At 39.7% G+C, this 26478-nt stretch overlaps 1 long non-coding RNA gene across 1 annotated transcript in view; it reads left to right on the forward strand.

The window, feature by feature from the left end:
- The window catches only part of LOC121029786 (uncharacterized), a 174959-nt gene that overhangs the window by 13166 nt on the left and 135315 nt on the right, over nt 1-26478 (forward strand). Inside the window, exon 3 of the long non-coding RNA XR_005789889.1 lies at nt 16768-16824. This is a non-coding gene — a long non-coding RNA (uncharacterized LOC121029786). The remainder of the gene's footprint in view (nt 1-16767; nt 16825-26478) is intronic.

Here is a 26478-nt window from a genome sequence, read left to right on the forward strand (position 1 = left end):
AATTTGGAGATGGGTGTTTACCATGGCAAATGATGCAGCTATTTCAGTTGTATTATATATACCCCTCTGGAGGTAGATAGACCTTCCCTCCAGGGAAGGGAGATTGTGAAGGAGAGCCTCAGACTGTACCTAAAACCACTCTTCTCTCCCAATACAAGCTCTCGTGTCTTCTTCCAGCCCACCCTACTGGATTCCTCCATTGCTTATGAGTTGTATGTTGTTTTTTTTCCATTCAGGGATTCTGAGGTTGCTCCCTGCAATACAGCCCCCATTATTCTCCTTCTCTCCTTCCTTGGCTGGTTAGACATGCGTAAACATGTGCAACTCCAGGAAAACTTGGGGATGTTGCCAGATGCTTATTGAAGGGTCCTTGCACATTCTGTGAACAGGCAGAGGATCTCTGAGGCCCCTGATACCTCACATAACAAGCCTGTCTGAGTCTCAGCTTGGAGCCCAGCCAAGATACCCCCAAGGCTCATAACTTCCATTGCCTAACAGTTTCAGGAGTAAATGTTGCCCTTTTAAAGGTTCTGACTCTTCCTCATGACACCTTTACACACATCTTTTCAGTTTAAGCTCCTATTGCCTATTTTCTTATTTGCAGGGTCTTTCTTAGCTCAAATTTGTGAGAGAAGAAATCTGATTGACCTGATTTATCTTTTTGCATAGGTTGATAGCCAGGCAACAGGCTTCCTTGGATGGGCTAGGGGCCTACCAAGTTGGGTGGGTGCTGGATGGAGAGAGGGGAAAGGTGTCACAGGGAACAAATCATAGTCACCAAGGCCTTCCCCTTCAGTGTGTAGATCCTTCTTTCTTTATAGATGCTATTGGTGGGTAAACACAGTAATCAATACCTCAAATGCATTCATATTTTTAAAATGAGCTGTTCTGTGAAATATCAACTTGAGACCCAACTCCCCCCAGCACACACAATAAAACTTTCAACCCTGGTGTTTTTTTTCTTTTTCTTCTCAGGGTATGAAAAGTAATACAGAGGACAATAGTGTTTGGGGGACATCCTGTGTTATCATCTAAGTCTGTATTTTTTTTTTTTGTTGCATTGAGGACCCCCGTATCGATTTAAGTGTCATAAAATTTCACACAGATAAGTAATGATTCACAGCTTCAGAAGAATACTGCTGAGTCCTTTTATGATGCCTTTTATAATGAGAATTCAGCTGCTGTTTTTAAAAATTTTATTTAAATCCAAGTTAGTTAACATCTAGTGTAATAATGGTTTCAGGAGTAGAATTTAGCGATTCATCACTTATATATATAACACCCAGTGCTCATCCCAACAAGGATGTGCCCTCCCTAATGCCCATCACCCCATTAGCCCATTCCCCCACTCAACACCCCTCCAGCAACCCTCAGTTTGTTCTCTGTATTTAAGAGGCTCTTATGGTTTGACTCCCTCTCTGTTTTTATCTTATTTTCCCTTGTTCACCTGTTTCTTTTCTTAAATTCCACATATGAATGAAATCATATGGTACTTGTTTTTGTCTGACTTATTTCACTTAGCATACTACATTCTAGTTCCATCCACATTGTTGCAAATGGCAAGATTACATTCTTTTTGATTGCCAAGTAATATTTCATTATACATATGCCACATTTTTTTTTAACGTTTATTTTTTGAGAGACAGAGAGAGACAGAATGTGAATAGGGAAGGGGCAGAGAGAGAGGGAGTCACAGAATCCGAAGCAGGCTCCAGGCTCAGAGCTGTCAGCATATAGTCTGACATGGAGCTACAAGACCATGACCTGAGCCAAAGTCAGATGCGTAACCAACTGAGCCACCCAGGCACCCCTATACCACATCTTCTTTATCCATTCATCTGTTGATGGACATTTGGGCTCTTTCCATACTTTGGCTATTGTTGATAGTGCTGCTATAAACATGGGTTTATGTGTCCCTCCAAATCAGCATTTTTGTATCCTTTGGATAAATACCTAGTTGTGCAATTGCTAGGTCATAGGGTAGCTCTATTTTTTAATTTTTTCATGAACCTCCATAATGTTTTCCAGAGTGGATGCACCAGTTTGCATTCCCATCAACAGTGCAAAACTGTTCCCTTTTCTCCACATCCTTGCCAACATCTGTTGTTTCCTGAGTTGTTGATTTTAGCCTTTCTGATAGGTGTGAGGTGGTATCTCATTGTGGTTTTGGTCTGTATTTCCCTGATTATGGGTGGTGTTGGGCATTTTTTCATATGTCTATTAGCTATCTGGATGCCTTTTTTGGAAAAGGGTCTGTTCATATCTTTTGCCAATTTCTTCACTGGATTATTTTTTGGGGGGCAGGGTTTGAGTTTGATCAGTTCTTTATTTTGGATAGTAACCCTTTATCTGATATGTCATTTGCAATTATCTTTTTCCATTCTGTCAGTTGCCTTTTTAGTTTTGTTGATTGTTTCCTTTGCTATGCAGAAGCTTTTTATCTTGATAAGGTCCCAATAGTTCATTTTTGCTTTTGTTTCCCTTGCCTCTGGAGACATGTCTAGTAAGAAGTTGCTGTGGCTGAGGTCAAATGTCTTCTCCTCCAGGATTTTGCTGGTTTCCTGTCTTACATTTAGGTCTTTCATCCATTTTAAGTTTCTTTTTGTGTATGTTATAAGAAAGTGGTCCAGGTTCATTCTTCTACATGTTGCTATCCAGTTTCCCCAACACCACTTGCTGAAGGGACTTTCTTTTTCCCATTAGGTATTCTTTCTTACTTTGTCAGAGATTAGTTGGTCATACATTTGTAGGTCCATTTCTGGGTTCTCTATTCTGTTCCATTGATCTATGTGTCTGTTTTTGTGCCAGTACCATTCTGTCTTGATGATTACAGCTTTGTGTAATACAACTTGAAGTCCAGAATTGTGATGTCTCCAGCTTTGGTTTTCGTATTATAGCCAAACATTACTTTGGCTATTCAGGGTCTTTCCTGGTTCCGTACAAATTTTAAGTTATTTGTTCTACTTCTGCGAAGAATGCTGGTGTTATTTTGATAGAGATTGCACTGAATGTGTAGATGGTAGCTTTGGGTAGTATCAACATTTTAACCATATTTGTTCTTCCAATCCATGAGCGTGGAATGTTTTTCTGTTTCTTTGTGTCTTCTTCAATTTCTTTCATAAGCTTTCTATAGTTTTCAGTGCACAGACATTTTGCCTCCTTGGTTAGGTTTATTCCTAGGAATTTTTATGGTTTTTGGTGCAAGTGTAAATGGGATTGATTCCTTGATTTCTCTTTCTGCCACTTCATTATTGGTGTATAGAAATGCAACCAGTTTCTGTATATTGATTTTATATTCTGTGACTTTGCTTAATTCATGGGTCAGTTCTAGCAGTTTTTTGGTGGAGTCTTTTCAGTTTTCCATATAGAGTATCATGGCATCTGTGAAGAATGAAAGTTTGACTTCTTCCTTGGCAATTTGGATGCCTTTTATTTCTTTTTGTTGTCTGATTGCGGAAGCTAGGACTTCCGGTACTATGTTGAACAACAGTGGTGAGAGTAGACATCCCTGTTGTGTTCCTGACCTTACAGGGAAAGCTCTCATTCTTTTCCCCATTGAGGATGATATTAGCTGTGGGTCTTTCATATATGGCCTTAATGATGTTGAGGTATGTTCCTTCTAGCTCTATTTTCTTGAGGGTATATTTTATCAAGAAAGGATGCTGTATTTTGTCAAATGCTTTCTGCATTTATTGAGAGGATCATGTGGTTCTTATCCTTCTTTTATTAATGTGATGTATCACGTTGATTGATTTGCAGATATCTTTTCAACACTAACTAAATCTCATTAACATTATCTCCATCACGTTAATAGGAAAAACAGGTCTGCAGAACAGTGACATTTTATGATTAAAAACACACTTATTTAGGGGCGCCTGGGTGGCGCAGTCGGTTAAGCGCCCGACTTCAGCCAGGTCACGATCTCGGGGTCCGTGAGTTCGAGCCCCGCGTCGGGCTCTGGGCTGATGGCTCAGAGCCTGGAGCCTGTTTCCGATTCTGTGTCTCCCTCTCTCTCTGCCCCTCCCCCGTTCATACTCTGTCTCTCTCTGTCCCCAAAATAAATAAACGTTGGAAAAAAAAATTAAAAAAAAAAAAACACACTTATTTAAATGGTTGAATTGCCTCCATTTGAATATTGTCCACTGCTTCCATAATAATAGCAGAAGTTTTTCACAGATGCTTTTTAATAGGTAACCTCTGCTATATCTCTACTAACAGCATAGAACCTTGAATAAAAACGGCTTGATTTGATATGTGCTAATTGCTTACCAGAAATTACTCATTTGTAGCCTATCACTGCTAAAATTACTTCCATGGAGAAAAATGGGCAATTTCGGTAGGTTTGTTAATGCCACTAGGCCGCTAGTGTTACATTTAGTATTCTAAAAACTGTCATGGTCTGAGTCAGCGCTGATCCAGAGGCCTCCTATGTTTACCCAAAGAGGAAGGTACAGAGAGAATCTGGCCCCAAATGTATAATCAAATGCAATAAAAATTGCTTTACTATATTATTGGGGTCTTTAAGTTTATTTACTTATTTTGAGAGAGACAGAGACAGTGTGAGCAGGGGAGCAGCAGAAACAGAGGGAGAGAGAGAGAATCCTAAGCAGGCTCTGCACCATCAGCACAGAGCCCAGAGTGGGGTTCAAACCCACAAACGCATGAGATCATGACCTGAGCCAAAACCAAAAGTCAGACACCTAACCAACTGAGCCACCTAGGCACCCCACTCTGTTATTAGAGACTACATTTTGTATCCAACTCTGTGGTGTAATGGTGCCATATTTTGTCTTGAACAAGACTCAAAATACTTTACAGTTAATTGGTCCCATTTAGGGTTGAAATAATCCCCTGGGGAACACCAAGAGGGTGGTAGTTTGATGACTGGGAGGGTAGAGCCAGCAACATAACTGCATGAACATCCCAAAGCTCCAGGGCTGGGATGGTTGGGCTGGGCAGAGAGGAGTCAGGACTGCTGCCTACACAGGTCTCCTTTTGTAGGCGCAGAGGTATAGGGAAAACACAGCCCCCTCCTGGCTTGAGTAGAGGTGCAGGGCTGAGGTGAATGGCTCTGGAGAAGGAACACCACAAAGGCAAAGACAGGGGAAGGTAAAATGAAACACTGATGCACTATGATGAGAACAGTGGGTTGGAATGATTTACATTTCCCTTCTCTGTCACCATTCTTATAATTTCCATTTGGCGTGTGTAACTGGAAAGTCCAGGGGCACTGCCTGGCCCAGACTCTGATGATATGGTTTCTGACTCTCTCACAGCTCTGTTTTCCACTTTGCTGTTCTCATACTCAAGCAGGTGCTATTGCTGTGAGGGGAAAGGTGGTCACCAGCAGCTTCAGGCTCACCCGGTCCTTACTGTGCAACATTCCTAGAGAGGGACAACACCACTTTCTCTCTTCCAAGGTCCATACACCAAACATTTAAACAGCCCTCCTGGGTCATGTACCCATGCCATGGACCCATCATTTAGGAAAGGGAGATAAAAACCATGATTGGCACATTCCTATCTTGAAAGAAAGAGGGGCGTTGGGCAAACAAAACAACCAATGTCTGGGGTGCCTGGGTGGCTCAGTGGGTTAAGCGTCTGACTCTTGATTTCGGGTCAAGTCATGATCTCACGGTTCATGGGATCGAGACCCATGTTGGGCTCTGTGCTGACAGCTCTGTCAGCACAGAGCCTGCTTGAGATTCTCTCTCTTCCTCTCTCTCTCTCTCTCAAAATAAATAAATAAACTTTTAAAAGTTTTAATAAAAAAAATAGCCAATGTCCACCACAGTTTCCTCAAGGCACTTCTCTTGAGCTGGGATATGTGTAATTCTGATATGAGCTAAGTTTTTTGAAAGACCTTCTTGAAGAGGAGTGGCTCTTAGTTTATGTGGACAGTCCAGGCACAGTGTCATATTCAGTCTGCTTGTGTCCAACCAAATACCTATTCCCTTCTGCCTATTCTTTTCCGAGGTTCACAATGTCACACCCCCTCTGAGGATAGTACTCCTAAAATGTGCTAGTGTGTGTGTGACAAGGAATCTTGAATGCCAACATAAATGCTTGCAATTAATTTCTTCATCAGTAGGGAAATATTGATAATTTCTGAGCCTGGGGTGAAATTACTGGATTTTTTACTTTTGAGAGATCAGTCAGCAAGCAGTGTGCAGGACAGATTAGGAGCAGAGACAGGTGGTGAGGGAACAAGGTTGAAGACTCTTATTATAGTAGTCTAGGCAGGAGGGCAGGGGCCTGAATGGAGATGGGAAAAGACAAGGGGATAGAACTAATGATAGTTTGAGAGGGAAACTCTCAGTTCTTGGAAACTGACTTGCTGTTTGTTAGCAACAGAGAAGGATGTAAAAATTTAAAAACAATATAATTTCTCAAGTTTTGAAATTCAGAAAAAGAGGAAGGAGATTTGCATTTGATGTACAGTGGGTGATTGGAAATGTGCGTCTGGGATTCGGGACAGAGGTTAGAGCTGGAGAGGAAATAAGCTGAAATAATAGGAATAAGGAGATTATATCCAAAAGACTGTAGAGAAATAAAGGATGGCAAACAGCACTCAGTCAGTCATTCATTCCAGAATGACTAGGAGTCATCCTTGATCCCTCCCTCCCCCTCACTTCCCTGCATTCATCTTTTCAGTCACATTTGACAATTCTGTCCTCAACATTTATATTGGATCCGTGTTTCTCTGCCCTTGCTCTCTTTCCACCTTAGTCCAGGCTATAGACACTCCTGCCTGGGCTCTGCAAGTGCAGTGGCTCCTTAAAGTTTTCTTTGTTTCCACTCATGCCTACCTCCAGTCTATGTTCACATGGCAGTAAGATGATTCTCTTAAATGTGAATTGTTTCATGTCACTCTGCTGTTCAAGACCCCTCAATGGCTTCCCACTGAGATTGGAGTGCAGTTCAAGCATCCTGTCATGGTCTACGATGCCTTGCATAACCTGGCCCTCACTCTTCTCCCAAACTTGATATCATTCTTCCCTTCACTTGCCATCTTTCCATCATACTCATCTATTAGTTTCTCAAACATGTCAAGTTCTCTACCAGTTCTGCTGTAAACTCCTTCACCAACCCTAGCCTTGCTTCTTCTCCTTACCTTCCATCTCTCGGCTTGTCTCTTCCCACTCCCTTAATTGTCCCAAGAACACAAAGTTTTGTGGTTTTTTTTTTTTTTTTTAATTGTCTAAAGAGTCATGTTTCAAGAACACACCCCTCCATGACCACCTCACTCTTTCTTCCCAGCAGCACAGCGTGGAGCTGAACAGGAACAAGGTGAATATTCAGAAACCTCTTTAGAGGCCAAGGGGTAGGGAACCCTTGGCACCAATCCATTACCTAATGCCTGTAAAAATCACCATACTTTCCCTTTTAAAAATGTGTTCTAGTTTTAAAGAATATAAAGCTAAAAATTGAATTTATGTAAAAAAAAAAAAACAAACCCGGGGTATCAAAGAATTCTTTACTTGACAAAAGGACCCATCTCGAGGTTTCTTAAAATATTGATTTTTTCCTAATATATTCAAAGCTTGTAATTTTATTTTCCACAATTCAGTTCACACAAGTTTTCAAGGGTACAGCAATTACAGAAGATAAAGCATGCTTGTATTATTCTGTGTCATAGATGGCAAAATTGAGTCACAAAGGCTTGCTGAGAATGACAAAGATGCAATAATAGAGTCAAGGTTAGCAACCAGAGAACTATTAGCATTGAATCTTTGCTCAAATCAAAGACTAATTCCATCTCCCAATACTTTCCCCTTCAAATATAGATTACACTCCTGCCATTGTTTTCTAACACCTGCAGCAGACTTGAGTATAAAAATCTTGGTGTTTTTTTTGTATAGCACTGATAGGGGATTCCCAGATACTGGTTATTTCATTCCTTAGAGCCCCTCTTAGCCCACGATACTGGTTGTGTTGAGTTGCCTGCACCGAGGCTATTTTTGATAATACACGTGTGTTTTATCCAGTGAGCAATCAGGCGGAGAGGCAGCGCTGGGACAGTTAACTTACATTTTAGTGTAATTTCAAAATGTGAATAACAAGTTCTTTTTTTAAATAAAAAAGGAAATGAAATTAAAAACAAGACTTCAATTTAATCTGGGAGACTTGAAATGGCAAGTTTGCCCCTTGTCAATTTCGTTCTGGTTCACCAAGTCTCAACTATCACAGCAGCAGGGCAAATGAAGAAGAGAGTGTCGCTCGACCCTTGACCTCCTTGCATTTGTGGGTAATCTGGACTCCAATGTTATTTTAAAGAGTTTTTATATTCATAGATTTCTGCTTATGTTAACAAAGTTTTTATAGATATAGTTCTGTTTGATGCTAACCAGAAAGCAGCTGATTACCATAGAGGTAATTTACAGGAAAGAAAAAACATCCCAAATTCTTAGATATTTATGTAAGTATACACAAATAAAATTAAGATCTGGGACCAACCCTGTCTATACACAGCATCATCATACTGTGATTTCAGTGTAAAAATTAAAGCTAGTCCTTACTCAAAAACATTTTAACATTAAGACAGGCTAACCAGCTTGACTATACATTTCACCTTGTCTATCCTCCTGTGTGCACCAGGACAAGGGTGATAAATCCTACTTAGGCAACTGTTGTGAAGGAAATTGAAGGCCATGTAAATCCAGGGTTTATATTAACTGCCAGGAGCTTAAACGCCAACAGTCAGTACCTACTTAGAAGCCTATGTGTTCCACATCGTTCTCAAAAACTAGAAGGGAAAAATGCAAAATCACACTTTCAGCCCATAGAAATCATAGATTGGTCCTAAAAATGTTTTTAGTGCTAACATGGAAAAATAAAATGGTTTTTGACCAAAACATTCAGTTTTGCCTTTAAAAAATGTAAGTAATTCTAAATGGAAACACAATTTTTCCTTAAAATGTTCACATCTTGGGGTAGGAACAATAATAATTACTGTTATTTGAGGTAAACACTAGACCAGTACTTCATATATATTATTTGCTTAATCTTTAAAACAACCCCACAAAGTAGTATGTTTTATTATCTCTTCTTTACAGATGAATAAACTCAGAGGGGTTAGGTATATCCAGCATTCTACAGCGAGTAAGTGGCCAGTTCAATATTCAAATCCTGCCTTCTATGATTTCACACCAGTTCTTTTGGAAATGGAGTTCCAGTATCGTGGCAAGAGAAATTACATTGCTTTTATTTTTACCTTCATGGCCCAAATCTGTATCTTTATTAGTCTTCTTTAAATAAAGATGGTCAGCTCTGACATTTCACTTTACCCTAAAAATGGCCATCTTACATGGCCATGCCATTTTGTTGACATTCAGTTACACTTGACCTTGACTTGGTCTTCCTTCTTTCTTCCTATGGACCCATTTGAACTCATACAAACTAGTTCTATCCTGTCCTTTTTTACCTCACTCAAGAGTTTTCCAACATGCCATCTATGAAAGGTATAGCAGACTTATATCCATGTACACACATTGGGTTATTTACAATGAATGAATTTTTAGGTAAAGTTTGTACTAAATTATAATATACTTATTGTAACAGGCACAAACCGTAAGTTCACACCTCAACGAATTTTTACAATATGAACACACCCATGTAACCAGCACCCATATCAAGAAACATAGTATTATCAAACTCATGGTATTTCAAATGCTGAAGGGGGCATTCCTATTTCAAAGTTTATGTAAATCTTTTTGTAAAGGTAAGAACGCATTTGAAATGTGTTTCATTATGCCCCACTTTATGTTTTATGCATTTTGATTTTCATACCTTGTGCTTTCTTAAACCCCTGATACATTTTTTTTTAATTTTTTTTTCAACATTTATTTATTTTTGGGACAGAGAGAGACAGAGCATGAACAGGGGAGGGGCAGAGAGAGAGGGAGACACAGAATCGGAAACAGGCTCCAGGCTCTGAGCCATCAGCCCAGAGCCTGACGCGGGGCTCGAACTCACGGACCGCGAGATCGTGACCTGGCTGAAGTCGGACGCTTAACCGACTGCGCCACCCAGGCGCCCCAAACCCCTGATACATTTAAAGAGAACCTATGTTGAGCAATATAAGCACCAAGATATGAACATTTCTCCCATCCCAACCCTGGATCAAAACTCAGCACCATATAATCCTTGAACTGCTTTCTTCTGGTTATTAAATTAAATGTGGTCTTTTTACAATAAACATCTAGTAAAGACATGTCTGTTTTGAATTTTTAAAATATGCTTATCTTCAAGAAGCAACTCCTCTATGAGGGTTTTTCTTTTTTGCTTACCAGTGGATCCTAGTTTCATACTGGGAGAAAGAAGTTTCCAGTGAAAGCTGATATAATATATATATATATATATAGATAGATAGATAGATAGATAGATATAGATATATAGATATTATATATAGATATTATATATAGATATATTATATATGTGTATATTATATATAGATATATATGGTATACATATTTATGATGGTATGTGTATATATGATGTAATATTATATATACATATATGTGATATAATATATGTATACATAAGTGATATATGTATATGATATATATATGATATATACCATATACCATATATATATATATCATATATATATTGTATATATATATATAGCTGACCCTTGAATAATACTGCAGTTAGGGACACCAAACCCCTGTGCAATAAAAAATCCATGTATAACTGTTGACTTCCCAGAAACTTAACTATAAATAGCCTACTGTTGACCAGAAGCCTTACCAATGACATAAAGAATTGATTAACACATATTTTGTATGTTATGTGTATTGTATACTATATTTTTAAATACAGTATATTTAGTGTATTACTGGGATAGGAAATTTTTAAATAAAGTAAGATAGAAAAAGAAAATGTTATTAAGAAAATGATAAGGAAAAGAAAATACATTTACAACACTGTACTTTAAAAAAATCCATGTATAAGTGACTCGCAGCTCAAACCTGTGTTATTCAAGGGTCGTCTCTGTATATATATCACATTTTCTTTATCCATTCATCTGCCAGTGGACTTGCCAGCCAAATCTTGGCTATAGTAAATAATGCTGCAATGAACATGGGAGGTGCAGATGTCTCTTCCAGGTAATGATTTTATTTCCTTCAGATACATACCCAGAAGTAGAATTACTGGATTATATGATGATTCTATTTTTAATTTTTTGAGGAAACCTCATACTGCTTTTCATCGTGGTTACACCAACTTACATTCCCATCAACAGTGCAGAAGTGTTCTCTTTTCTCCACATCCTCACCAATACTTGTTATCTTTTATTCCCTGGTGGTTTTCATGCTCTTCAGAGTCTATAGACTGCTCCAGGATTGGGCCATCCCACAACATAAAATTATGGTGGGAAAGTAAAATTATAAAATCATTAAATTTTAGGGTTCCAAAGAAACTTAGACATCATTTTTCATGGGAAGAGCATGCAGGCCAGGGGTAAGGGGTTAAGTGATTTGGGCTCTACCATCCAGTAACGTAGTCATGAAGCTAGAGTGAGAAGACAGCAGTCTGAAGCTCAGCTTAGAGTTTATATAATACTTCCATTCTCTATCTCTAACTTAAAATCAAATTATATTGTGTTTAGAGTTACTATTTTTTTGCATTAGATTTATTTTGTGCACAAACAAAAATTGAGAAAGTATGGACATGAAGAACATAATTTAATATTTTAGTTTATTTCTTTGAAGTCTTTTTGTGTTTTGTACATATGTTATTTTGTACATATTGCTATTTATATGTGATTTTATATCCTGCTTAAAATGTGGTTTTTTAAAATCATGCTATGGTAAGCTTGGTTTTACGGTAACAATAAGCTCCTAGTGAAAGTAGTTTCATGTTGAAACCAAGTTTATCAATGCTATAAAAGCTACAGTGGTTGCTAAGAGAAATTGATACTTTGTTCCCATAGGAACTGTCGTTTTAAAATACAGAATCTCTAGATTCAAAAGATAGAAAACTTAAGTTTGGGATGGGAAATAGTTTACCCTTCCTAGAAAAATGTGAAAATTACTATCCTTTGATTGAAAAGCATGGTCATTTGGTTGCAATCTCCTGAGTGTTCTAGGTGGGTATTTCTCTCTCAGCTTTCCTTGTGTTGGAGGTGATTCAGGGTGATCATATGATAGGAGAGTAAGGGACATGAAACTAACTAATGGTCAGCCACTCCTAGAGCAGAGAAGTTGTTAGAGAAAGCAACCCTGCACCTTGCATTCGATAATATCTAAACTGGTGTTTAGGTGCCCTTATTAGAGAAGGGAACAAAGGGAAGAGATTTTTATATCAAGTTGCTCTATAGTATTTAGGCACCAGTATGACTTTTACGTCCAGGCATTGTCTCTTAACTTTAAGTTAAAGATAATGATTTTGAGTGAGTGGAAAAACAGTTCTACCTAATTCTGCTCAGAAACCAAGGATGAGAATGAGATGGAATTGAGAACAACTGTAAATGTAAACTCAGCGGCAAACAGTTCCTGGATGGGCACTATTCCCTGAATCCCTCTCTGAGTAGCACTTGTCTATGATGCTATGGGCAGGGGCTCAACTGCCTTACCTTCACTGTCTGACTTCTCCATTCCTCTACTGGTGTGTTCTACATCACACACACACACACACACACAAACACTCCCATGGTTGTCTCAGAGTCTGCTTCTGAAATTATATAAGCTAAAACATATTGAAAGATTCTGAGAATAAAATCTACTGAGTGGTATTATGAACTGGAATTACCACTGGAGCAGATGCATACAAACACATTTATTTAATTAGTCCTTGTGATGGATGCTATGTTGTTTGGCCCCCACTCCTTCCCCTTAAAGACCTACTACCCCAGCTTTTGGGAGTACTATTGGCAGACAGCCCTCACTAGGGGTACCACTATTTAGGATTAGTTTTGGCTGAAGATAGCTACTTCCCTCAAGGTCACACCTCCTTCCTGGGTTGGCTCCCATCCAATGACAGATCCAAGTGGGAGTTTAATGGCCTGGCTCTCTCAATTCATTTGGAGAGCTCTGAAGGGTCACCTCATTTTCAGAACTCCCTGCTAGTTCAGGTGAGGCATTTCATTGAGACCACACCAAGGCTTGACTTCTCCTTCTGCCCCACGCTGCTTCTTCCCGTTTCTACGATGATCCCAGCAACATTCCCTAAGAAACCTCCCACCTGCTAATCTCCATCTCAGAGTTCATTTCCCTGGAAACTCAACCTGTGACAGAATTGAGGAGCACCTACTGTGCACTAGACAGTATTCTGAGGGATACAGTGAAGACCAAATAAGCTTTCTGCCTTTGCATTTTATTTGGAAGGAGCTCACATTCTAGAGCAAGAGTCAGTAAACTTTTTCTGTAAAGGGCCAGAGAGTAAATACTTTAGGCTTTGTGGGTCATATGGTCTCAGTCACAGCTATTCAACTCTGCCACTGTACCATAAAAGCAGCCTTAGAAATATATAAATGATTGGACAGGGCTGTTTACCAGTAAAACTTTATTTACAAAATAAGAGGTGGGTTGGATTTGGCCCATGGGCTATAATTTGCTGACCCCTGTTCTAGAGAGCAGGGCACAAGGAAACCAATAATTAAGCAAGAAAAATCTCAGGCAGTAATAGTACAATAGAAGAAATAAATTAGGGTGATATGATAAAGAAGCACTATTATTGATTTGTAAATTTAAATTATTTTTTGATAAGTAATACATTCATATGAATCAAAACCCAAAAGGATCGAAAAAGTATTCATTTGCAAGTATATGTCCTGATTCACTTTGACCCCCAATAGAAATAAATTTATTTACCACTTTTGTGTTTCTTTTCAACATAAGCAATTACGAATACATATCCTTATATACATCCTTATCCCTCCTTTCACGCAATAGTTAGCGTATGATGTGTCTTGTTTTGCACCTTACTGTTACTCACTTAATATGTCCTGGAGATCGTAGAGATCATCTCCATTTGTTTTTCTATATCTGAGTACTATTCCCTAATATGTGTATGATGGTTTATTTAACCAATTCTCTATTGTATTAGGGTTCTCCAGAGAAACAAAACCAATAGAGAGAGAGAGGGAGAGAGAGAGAGAGAGAGAGAGAGAGAGAGAGAGAGAGTGTGTGTGTGTGTGTATGTGTGTGTGTGTAGGAACTGGCTGATATGATTTTGGAGGCTGACAAAGTCCCAAGATCTGCAGAGTAAGTTGGCAAGCTGCAGACCCAGGAGAGCTGATGGTGTAGTTCCAATCTGAAGGCTGGCAGCCTGAGAGCCAGAAAGAGTAGATATTTCAGTATCAGTTCAAAGGCAGGGAAAAGCTGATTGTCTCTTATTGCAAGGTGGGGAGGGCTGAGGAGGGTCAGCCTTTTTGTTCTTTTCAGGCCTTCAACTAACTGGATGAGGCCCATGCACAATAGGGAGGGCAATCTGCTTTACTCAGTCTGCCGATTTTTTTTTAACATAGCCTTCACACCCACTGTGGAGCCCAGTGCAGGGCCTGAACTCATGACCCTGAGATCATGACCTGAGCTGAGATCAAGAGTTGGATGCTTAACCAACTGAGCCACCCAGGCACCTCTTAGTTTACCAATTTAAATGTTAATCTCATCCAAAAACACCCTCACAGAAACACCCAGAATAATGATTGACTAAGTATCTGGGCATTCTGTGACCCAGTCAAGCTGACACATAAAATTAACCATCACATGCTCTTGGGTTGTTTCCAAATTTTTGCTATTTCTGCAATAATACTGCAGTGGGTGACCTTGTATATATATTGTTTCATAGTGTGCAGATGTATGGATCTGTAGGATGAAGTCCCAGAAGTGGGATCACTGGGTCCAAGCAAGTAACTTTGATAGGGATTGCCATGTTGCCATCCATGAGATTTATTCTAATTTGCAGTCCTTCTAGCATATGCAAGTGATTGTTTCCCCACAGCCCTTGCAACAATTATATTATCAAACTTTGAGAAATGTTTGCCAATTTGAAGTGGTATCATCATGTAGCTTTGATCTGAATTGCTCTGTGTGTGAGATTGCACGGTTTTTGGTGTGTTAAAGAACCATTTGTATTGCTTTCTTGGTGAATTTTATGTTCACATCCTTTGTTCGGTTTCTGTTGGGCTTTTGGACTTCTCTCAATTTGTTAAGACTCACTCAACATTGAAGGGCTTGACCCACTATGATTTAGATTGCAAATATTTACTTAGTTTGTCAGTTGTATTTTGTGCTAATGTTGCTTTTGTATCAGTTTGCATCAATCTTTTCTTTTATGGTTTCTGGATTTTGAACCCTGACTAGGAAGACTTTTGAGGGGTCTTTCAGATGGGGTGCTCAGGGATGATAAGGCTACCCTAATTATTTGCTTGTGTGCTGGGGAAACATTTGGGGGCAAGGTAGTAGCTGTGGAAAATCAGAATGTAGATAATTCAACCCAAATGAGAAAGAACACTAAAAATAAGTTTTGATCCATTGTAAACATTTAAAAAGTAAGGTAAAACAAATAATATCAGAGCATCACACATAATAAAAGTAATTATATTGATTCCAGACTTAAGACACATAATCTTTTGGGGGGGGGAAGATTAGGGTTTGTAATAATTTCTCCATCTGAACCAGAAATGCACAGATTTGATGTGTTTTCATAAATACAGCTTGACTAATTTAAAATTGATTCTAAAATCTTGCTGTTTCATCTTCATAAATTGAAAAGCAGGTTTGCTTATCCTGGTAGCCTTTTATGGTACTTGAATAGTGGTCTGACTACTTTTAGAAATGAATAATGGATTAAAAGTACACTTTGCAGCTTACATTAGTTACTTTTGTAATGCAAAATAGAAGCATGATAATGTACTATTCAGCATGCTTTAATATGATTTATACATACACTACACAGCATAAGTAATTCATTATGCCCTTCACAGTGCATTTCCTGGGCACAGAAGCTCATGTTTACCAGTATTTCATCTCATAATCAGGTTGTCTAACGGAGGGGGTCTGCGACTATGAGTGGGGATTCCGCACTCCACTCGCACCCTGACTCCTTCAATGACCTTAGGCAATATTCTTCTGGGTCTGGGCCTAGGTGCTTATAAAAAAATGAATGGATAATACCTTATGGATCCAACTCAGAGGAAGGGACTGTGGACTAATAACTTTAAGGCTGTAAACAGCTTTGAAGTCTGGAATTAAATAGGCTTCATGGTATGATTATTATTATTCCAGGAATTATCATACTTTGGAAATAACACTCTACGATGGTCATTTAATAAGGCAGCAGTTCATCGCTCTGCATTTGAGAAGAAATCATCTATTGCTTCATTAATAGCACCTTGTCACACACTGTATTTTTCTATTTGCAAAGTGTAGATTTACTGAATAGCATAGGTGATGGCCCTCAACATCAGCTGCCTTTAAAACCAATTGCATTCCATTTTTAGAATGAACATGTACAGATTGATTGAAGCTAGTGAGTTGGAGGTGGGGGAGTGGTTCTGAGAAGCAGACCTTGCCCTAACATTTGTGGGGCCTGGGGCAAGAGTACAAATGGAGGCCCACATACCATATGTTTAAATATTTAAATGGTATAGATCAAGCTAACAGACTGTTAAATAAAATATGTTCTATCCTCTTTCCTCCACAAATATATCTTCATAATGACCTGGAAGGCCAGGTTTGAATTTTAGATTTCTCTGAAGGTCTCTGAAAACTTATAAATCACATTTCTCTTTTTTTCTCCCCTATTGCCTGGTGTCAGTATGATAGGAACCAGTAACAGTCACCAGACCAGAATTTGAACACACACATCCTTAAGGTATGTTTCAAACTCTCTACCTATTTATGATATGCAAATTGTGTTTCTTTTTTGATAACGCTGATGACTGTCTCTATGAAAATGGGAATCCATTAGAATAACTGAAACCTCTAAAATAGTGAGATTTGTGCCTGTGAAAAATGCTTTGACACAATATGATTCCTTTGCCAATCTATATTTTGACCTGGTCTATTTAAATTCTGCTGGGAACATAATTTTCACATCAAACTTCCATTGTAAATTGTAGGATAAGTAAAATATGCAGGTTTTGCATTGAAATATTATTATTATTATTATTATTATTATTATTATTATTATTATTATTTGCCTGACACATAAACTGTTACTTCAGATTCGAAGGAATTTCTTGGTCAAATAGATCTAATATGGGGGATGATATAATAGAAAAATTTATATCCTTAGAGAATGCACCTTAAGCAGTTTTATTTTATAGCTGATATTTTTATTTTTGCTTGGGTATACGATTCTTGTTTATCAAGACTCCACTTTCTTTGTTAAAATGTAAAATGCATGTTGGGCAAATGCTCCAGGGCAATTTGCATAAAAAGTGATGACAAAGAGCAATTAGTACTTCATTATTATGCAGTGAAATGCTACTTTGCTCAAAAGTGACTGTAGTTTCTCCCCCCCCCAACCCCCTTATAAATCTGGTACAGCATTGTTCTAAAAATAGTACATAAGAACCCTCTGTTTATAAATCAGTGCCTTTGACTTTCCTGTAGAAATCCGGGGGGGGGGGGGGAATGCAAGCACTAAATAAAGTTATTACCCCAGATCTTTATAATGAAAAACAAGCACCAGAATTCTGTTAGATAAGACAGGTCAGAAGATTTTAATGTCTCCTCAGATTAGTGCCATATCTTATTTTACCCCTTGGGATCAGCTTTCAAAGCAGGCTCAGATCATACATTGATAGCAACATCCCCCTTCCCCCAACACACATACTGCCTCACATGCACACTCAGAAAAGGGTCATGCCACACACCACTACACTGCAGAGAACAAACAGTCTCAAGGTATCTCTAGTTAGGAAGGCTTGATTTTTGAGTACAGATTTCATTACCATGAAATTCCTTTAGGGCAAAAAAAGAATTGCATCAAAGAAGCAGTGTGGGGAGGCAGACTTTGTAAATATTCGCCCCATCACCTGTGTTACCAGGCTCTGCCTCTCTTTAATTTGGCAGGAAAAGCTCTTTTTTTTTTCTCTTGTTGAGCCAACATATTATCTAAAACTCTAGAAACCAAAATGTGCCAACACTCTGTGTGTGTGTGTGTGTGTGTGTGTGTGTGTGTGTGTGTGTGTGAGAGAGAGAGAGAGAGAGAGAGAGAGAGAGAGAGAGAGAGAACCTAGTAATTGGATACTGGCAGAGTGAGAAGGAGACATGAGAAACTATAAAACCTTTGGAAAATGACCTCATGAGGCTGGAGATGGTCATGGATTACAGTATTTCTCTTTGGAAGTCCCCAGGCAGACTTGGGGAGGAGGGAGGAAAAAGGGATAGAGATGGGAGGTTGGTAGGTACTACACTGCCTTATTTTTGGTTCTCTCTCTACCTGACCCTCTGTGGCCCAGACCAGATCAATGAAATTCCCACAACCACAATCCTGGCTGGCATGGCTCCAAGAAGGCTAACCTAACCTGCTTTGCTTGCATCCTAAGGGGTCTATCAATCCTAGGAGGCTGGGATCAGCCTCATTACCTGCAGTTTAGGCTCAGGGGCTCAGGGCTGTGTGGCAGGTCTCAGAGAGTGAAGGAGTGGGGATAGACACTTAGGCACATGCTTTATAAGCATAAGTAACTCGGACAGTGGAATACCCTTCACCCAGATTTTACTTACTCTCTCCTTTGTTCCTGTTCACCTCAGGCCACCAGTGAAAAGACTATAGGGTCACATAGCTCATACCATTTCAAAGATTCATTGTCTAACTGCAGGTAATGTATGATCATTTTATATACTGCCACATATTCATTATTCATACAATTTTCTATTAATTTTTAATGCATCCAAGTTCCTAGTTATTTAACATATAATGCAATCGGCCAGACGTCTTCATAAAGCTATGAAAAGTGGCTCTGAGGTACTCTTCCGTAGCATCTCAATCTATTAACCAGCTGATGAGACAGTACTGCTGTTAACCATGGGCAAGATCCCTGCCTTGGGTCACCACACCACAGAAGTCCTCATGATTTGGATGGCATTACTTGAAGTCCCCAGCTGCAATGCTATTTGGGTTTCAGTGTCCAAGTCAGATCTCATTTCTCCCCTTTAGGGCAATGTGCTTCTCTCTAGCCAGCCTATGAGGTTGACCAGATATCTACAGGAGCTCCAGAATTCATGCTTATGTATTTTCTTGAAGCCAAAGTGGGGCCTAATTCAGGAGAGCAGCTTGGTCAGCATTTGTTCCCACTGACCCTGGGCAGCAAGTTATTTCTTTTGTAATATTGCATGACATTGGACCACTAGAATGGTGCTGACATGCTGATTTGGAGTAACTCTCGTTCACAGGGGATGAAGAAGATAAGAATGTTCACATCAGGCAATAAATACCATTATTTTAAATCTTCATCAGTAACATGGGTTCATTTTCCAATAAAATTATTGATACACATACGGACCTGCGAATACATTTGCCTAGGGCTCACACTCCCCAGGGATAGCCTTATCCTAGGGAACCACTGTAGGTTCTTGAACGAGGACTGATGTGGACTGAGTATTTAGAAAAGGAGATGCTGGTGCTGGAGAAGAGCAGGGAGAGGGCTATGGTGTCCGCAAGGCTAAGAGGAGTCAGTGCAGAGAAGTGAAAGCACTCTGATTAAGTACTTCATTTCCCTTAGGAGTCTCCTAGCTCTATTTGTTTGGGATTCTAATGTGGCCTGAGGCAATAAGGGCCTTGATGTGATGCTGCTGGAACCTACAGTGGAAAGAAGTGAAGAAATATTTTAATGTAATGCCAGCGCAGGTAAAAATGATAGTGTGTGTGTAACTATGTGTCAGGTGTCATTCTGAGCACTTTGCACACTTGGGCTTTTTCAGTCCTCATGTCAATCTTTATTATTCACATTCTCCAGATGAGGAAACAGAATTAGAGAAAGTTGAATAACTGGCCAAGGTGACATGCTACTGTTATTGGCAAATTGTAGAGGATCTGAAGATGTGGGAGGGATCACAGGTTTCTCCATGTGTTCAAGGCTGGAGGTCAGGGAACACAATTTGGATGGTTTTGTGGTTAGTTTGCTTGCTTTGTTTTGTTTTCTCACTGGTTATGGCAGTGAGGGCATTGGGACAATGAGTGTCTAAGTATCTGTGATAGTGAGTCACCAGCATAGAAATGTCCTGCAGAGATTTGGAAATACCCCCAGAGATCAGATGAGAGGTTGGCCTGGAGATTGTGGATGTGGAATCATCAGAGATGAGGGGTACAGTTATGTGAATGGGAGAGGTGACTAACCCCCAGGATACAGTGGGCAGAATTTCTTAAGAGAACCAGCTTGGGAGGGAGAGCTCTGTGGGCAAGACTCCAGCATCAACTCAGCAACTAAAATCCCCAGCCACTTTTGAAGAACTGTTCTATTATATAGTTTGGTCAGCAGCTCAGCTCCATATTTTCACCCACCACAATGTTCAGATCAATACTCTCGGTCCTCATGATTTACTGAACCTGAATTTCTCTAACTGCTCCATTAACTCTTTGGAAAGGTTTCTCCCTTTGTTAGCACTGGATCATGATTTTCCATAAAATTTGCCCTTGAGCAAGCAATTCTCTCATCATTCTCGCTAGGGAAATTGTCTTGCTCCTGCCCCACCCCCCCAACTCTCCAGCCTTCTTCGCTTTCTTTAGAACTTTGTTTCATGAACCTGCATTTTGCCTGCTAATTAGTGTTTTTGAATATACACTTGCTATTGAGCTTGGAATCTATGGGGGTTTCTCTGAAGCCAGTTTGTGACTTCCAAATTCTTTGTGTCAGTTAATATTTCCCTAACTTGGTTATTAACTTTGGATCTTATTGTTTCTATGTTTTGGTGCTAACGGGCTTGGCGCCATGGCCCCAGTCTCTGCGTTCCCTGTCCTGTGTTCACGTTCATACTGTTGTTTCCCTTCATCCTGGGCACACAGGGGTCTGGTGGCCAAACAGCCCATAATAAAAGGTGAATTCACTCACAGTGTGCCCCTTTGTTCCAGAGAATATTTTGCCCCTCTGATCCTCAGCTTCAGCATCATGGAAAAGCATTTGTCAAGCCCCTAATTGCCAGAGTGCTGCACTAAGCACTCCACAAAGAGTTCCACCACCACGGTAGGGCCAAGTGTGACAGAGTCAGGCGTGGGTGTAGGAGGAAATTGCTATGGCTGTGGCCCTTGGACACAGAGTCTTGCAATTTGACAGAAAAAATGATGTCTTCCCAGGTATGCCCAGCAATGCTGAGATACCTGACTTGGGCTGGGGGCATGGAAGCAGCAGTATATATGCCGCGGTGGGGATGGTGTAGAGAGATACCCCAGAAAAGAGGAAGGGGGAGCAAGCTGCTTTTTCCTCAGGAAGCCTGAAGGGTAAGCTCCTGAGAGGAATCTACAGCATCAGCAAGTGGCACCCTCCTCAACAGTTTGCCAGGGAGGGGACAAACATCAAAGTCCCTACAAGTCATAGCATTTGGACAAGTGTTGGCCTATTGGAGCCGATAATCCATCTGGGGAGGACACAAACACATAAATAAGAGTATAACACAGAATCACATAAAAGGCACAAACAAATAAAGAAGTGACACACATGAAGAGCAAGGGATGTTTTGTGTATGGAGGGGGAGAGGGGGTGCTGAAGCCATACAATTTAGAGCAGTCCTGGGTCCTTAGTGAGTGGTATATATGAGCCTGTTGAATGGATGAATGGAGAATCAAGTTCAAGTTGGGAAAGTTGGAGAAATATCAAATCAAGGTAAGTGGATTCCTCCTTCCTACACCAGATTGGTTGACACAGCCCTGGATTCATAGTTCAGGATTAGAGAAGGTTTAGCTGCACAGAATGTCCTTGAAAGTCTGCCTTTCAACGATATAGGAACATGATTCATCTTCAGATATGTGCCCCTGTGTGGTGTGGTACACTGAAATGCAAATAACTCTCTTAGGATAATTCCTAAAGGTGGAGAAAGGGAAGGGGGGGATCCCCATTTGCTTTGCTTTGCTCCAGACCCTGGAAACCTAACTCTAAAGGTAATGACCACTGGGCCCAGCTATGTATAAATAATACCTTAAAAGGATGTTTAAAGTAGAAATTTTATGAATGGCAAAGAATTTGTTTAAAAAGCTTGACTTTGCCCTGTCCTAGGATTGCACAAAGGTGCAGATATTTATGTCAGGCCTCAGTCTCTCCTCACACAGGAATTGCTGGAAGCCTCGCTGCTCCTGTCCAATATTCAGATATGCCCATGTTGTTCTTGTCTCTGGCTTGTCTGCCTGTTTTTGTGGACATTTGCTTCTTGACTCTCCTCCTTGCTACCAGAGAGTTCTTGGTCTTTGCTTGCTTAATTGTGAGCTGGAGCAGGATGCTTTGGCTCTCTAAATTCCTAACCTGGGCCCTCTTAGTGTGTGGTTTCTCTGGCATTTGTATTCTTTCCCATACTGTGGCCACCGGAGGGCAGTTTTAATGCCCCTCAGGAACTACTTGGATCAGATGTCTGGATGGGCCAGCCTTGAAATACTTTCTGTATTGTGTTAGGAAACATTCCCCAGGCAACAGGAGTTTAGGGAATTACCATTTACTACTCAGTGGCCAATGACAGATGATTTCCAGGACCCCAAACTCTCCTCTGACGGGTAGAGCTCCACTGTGGTTCACAAGAATTCCTGGTCTCCAACTTCAGTCACCTAGAGAAATTTGAGAAGGTCATGCTCATCTGGGATCACAGAATGGGGGGATCCTGTTCAGCCCTGTGGCAGATACTCTACAAACATCTGTCAAGTTTATTGACCAGTTTGTCTCTGCCCTCAGACAAACATGAGTTTTGGAAAGGTAGAGGTGTGTGGGGTTTGTGTGTGGTTTCTGACGGGAAGATTACCCTACGGATTTTCTAATTCCTTCCTCTGTGCCTTGTTGAATATCAGAGCCCTTTCTCTGCTATCACCAATACATGTATGTAACTTTTCTGGCTTAAAATTCACCTCTCTAAAGTTTTCCCTAATTAATTCAAACATGCTCTGATGACTTTTGTATTTTTTTTTTTTATTTTAAAATTTGGTTAATACGTTTTTTGGTACTTTAAAATTTCCTAAGTATTGTGTAGTATGACGTTTATCACACAATAAACACGCAACTAATGGATGTGACTTAATTAGTGATATACCCAATACACATTATTGATGACACCAGTGAGCCATAAGACTAAACAAGTAATTCTGTGAAGCAAACCATTTTATCCAAGGAATGACAGGGAAAGGGGAAGACTAACTCTGTTAGTTCTCCTTAGTGTTAGATGTGCATATTAATATAGCACTTGCCTAGAAATAGATATTGGTAGGAAGATCACAATGATTTTGTAGAAAAATACTACCACATCTGCTAAATCCTTTCTTTGGAATCTCCTTTTGCTCTCTAATATGCAATATCTATCCCTTTTAAGCTCTCAATTACCTGAAAGGAAGCTTCATGCCCAGGGTGTAAGGGCATTTGCTAACAATAATTGCTTGAGAATAAATATGAGATAAGAAAATGTACTGGAAAGGACACTATTCACCTCCACGAAGGGCCAGTTTTTGCAGAACATTGGCAGGAATGATGCTCTGGGGCAAGACCCGTATATTAATCATACATGGGGTACCAACAACCAATTCAATGCCTTGCTCAGAGATGTGCATGGAATAAATGAATGGATATTTTAATTAGCTTGGGTGTCATCTTTTTGGTGCCTATGAGTGTAATATATAGAGCATGAGCTCATTAAAACAGAAGAGAATGATTAAGCCAGAATGAATTTTGTGCTGTTATTTTTAAAAATGCCATAACTTAGCTGTATAAGTGGTAACAATTTTAAATTTGCATTGTTGGATTTTTGGTAAAAATAGTATAACAATAATAGTACTAGCATGTATGTGTATATATCACTTATGGATGAGGTTCTGCTTTTAATTGAATTAATTCTAACAGTAATCCTATGAACAGATATTCTCATTTTATAAATGGGGAAGCTGAGGCACAGAGAAGTTGTGATTTTTCCAAAGCTAAGTGACAGAGGTGTGACCTGAAGCCTGGCAACATAGCTCAAGAATCCATGCTATTAGCCAGTAATTTATATAGCCTCCCATGCTGGTGAGAATCTGTCCAAACCAAGTGCTGATAGGGACTGGTTCCGTGCCCAGGAATAAAATAAATGTCTCGTCCTTTATCAATTAGGCACATCAACAGTATGATGGTGATAAGTTGGAAAGGATCAGGGACTCCCAAAGTACTTGTTAAAGTCATTTTAAAAAAATATGAAGAACATCAAAAAGAGAAAGGAACAGTGGTTGTTTATAACCTGCCAAATTATTAATGTAGGACAATGTACATCTTTTTCCTGGTTGCAGATAAAAATCCTAGCTAATGGACAAAGAAGACTTGAGCTCCAGGAGGAGCTTAAATGGTAATCCTCCTAGAAGATAATAACCTGGACACATTGTCCATTGTGGGTGAACTAAAATCATAGAATATGATCTTTGAATTAACCAGGAAGTGAATACATCTTCTTGAACTGATAAATTTCTGAGCTAAGGTAATCAGCAAGATGGGGCAAAGAGACCATTAGAGGTGCCACTTTCACATTTCATAGGTGAGAGAGAATGCCCTTCCCTTGAGCATGTGAGAAAAACGTAGTTTTGATAAAGAACAAGATGTTTTGCAATGCATTTCAGTTAAGTTTTATTAAAGTGTTCCAAGGAATAAATATCTATAAAAGTTATAGGAAAATCTGGAAAGGATTTCATCCTGCAAAATTGTGTGTATATAAGTTTTAGCACATCCTATCATTTAATGGGAGAAATTGCAAGTATTATAGATGTTATTTTTGATTTTTTAATTCTCCAAGTTGTTTCTGATACCTTTTAATTTCAGTTTTAATAGCCATAAGCCTTTTTGAAATAATAATACTGTCAGCTCTCAGGTGTATGCGTTAAAGGGAATGGCAAACTTGAAAAAAATAAAATAATCCTTTCCACTGTGCTACGGCCGAGACCTCACTCTTGGAGTTAAATAACTTTCAAGGGATTAATGTCTGTGGTTTAAGGAGTCAGTGGTGTAGTGTGTTGTTGGGCTTGGGTGGTGGGGCAGGGTAGTGTCTGGGGCTTTCTTGCATTTGACCACAGTTTCTCCTGTTGGTCCTGTTAGTGAGATACCAGTTTGTTTTGGATATGTTCCCTCCCCTAGAGTGTGCCATTGTAATACTGTTGTAAAAAGCATTTTTTCTTCATGGAATTCCTTATTAGTCATTTCTTTGGTTGACACATTAAAAAACAACAACAACAACATAATGGTAACTCTGATGTGGTGTGATGGACACTTTACATGCAGACTCTGGTTCAGGACTGAGGCACGCATTCCCCCAGCTGCTGGGAATGATGGTGGACAGCTTGCAGCTGAGTAGTAACCCTCCCAGCAATTGCCTTTGGATAAAGAGCTGTTATACCACTTCCTGGGGACAGTCTGTACCTGATGACTGACAGGTGGTAATACAAAGGCCCTGCCTCCTGGCTTTGCTTGGGACAACCCTGCAGGCTCATCCAGCTTAATAGTGTCCTTGTGGGATCAGTTGAGGCTTTTGTTGTGACTAAATGCAGTCCAAGGGCTCGCCCTGCCCAGTCCAGCTTTGTTCACTCTCCCACAGGTGTGGTTCCTAACGTGCTCCCCAGTCAACTTTCTGCACCCACATCTGTTTCTGGGAGACCTGATCTGTAAACCCCAGCAATATATTCTGCATGCTGAAGATGAAGGTACACTTTGGAGAAAGGGTCATACAAATTTTCATAAATGTTTTGATAAGGGTGATGTTTTTCTTCTTTGCTTAAACTCTTTCCCTAATCCCTACCCTTTCCATATTTTCTACCCTTGATTGATCCCTAATTTGCACATAGGGTTTTCTAATGGGAGATACAATTTGTGTTTAATATAAAAAATTCAAGTTTCAGAAAAATATGCATACATGCATGAGTTGCCACTATAGCATACCCACCAGATAGCCATCATTTAGAAGGCCCAGGGTAACCCTCTGCATCCCTACACAGCTCTAAGTGTTGGATAGTTGTCCTTTGTACACGAAATTTATACCTTGATTAAGATATCTGAGATAAATGGGCATTGGCAATTAGAATAATAATACTCTTTGGGATATTTACCAAGCACTTTCCATCTATTATATTGATTTATTTCTTCGCATCCTTGAGAATTTGGTCGTGTTAGCTCCATTTTATAGATGGAGAGTAAATTTCTGAAGACACTGGGGTTTCAGGAAATTTCTTTCTGACAAGCTCCAATTTCTACGATCAGTCAATGGGCTCAAGCCCGTCATTCAAAGAGAACACCAGAAGAGATGTGGTGTTTTGTGAAGTGGCACATTCTGAAGTCTCTGTCACTGAGAGAAGGATGTAAGCTCAGGATCAAAGCATCATCTTCAA

Source organism: Herpailurus yagouaroundi, unplaced genomic scaffold (genome assembly GCF_014898765.1).
Source record: "Herpailurus yagouaroundi ecotype Mexico unplaced genomic scaffold, PumYag 139, whole genome shotgun sequence".
NCBI lineage: Eukaryota > Metazoa > Chordata > Mammalia > Carnivora > Felidae > Herpailurus > Herpailurus yagouaroundi.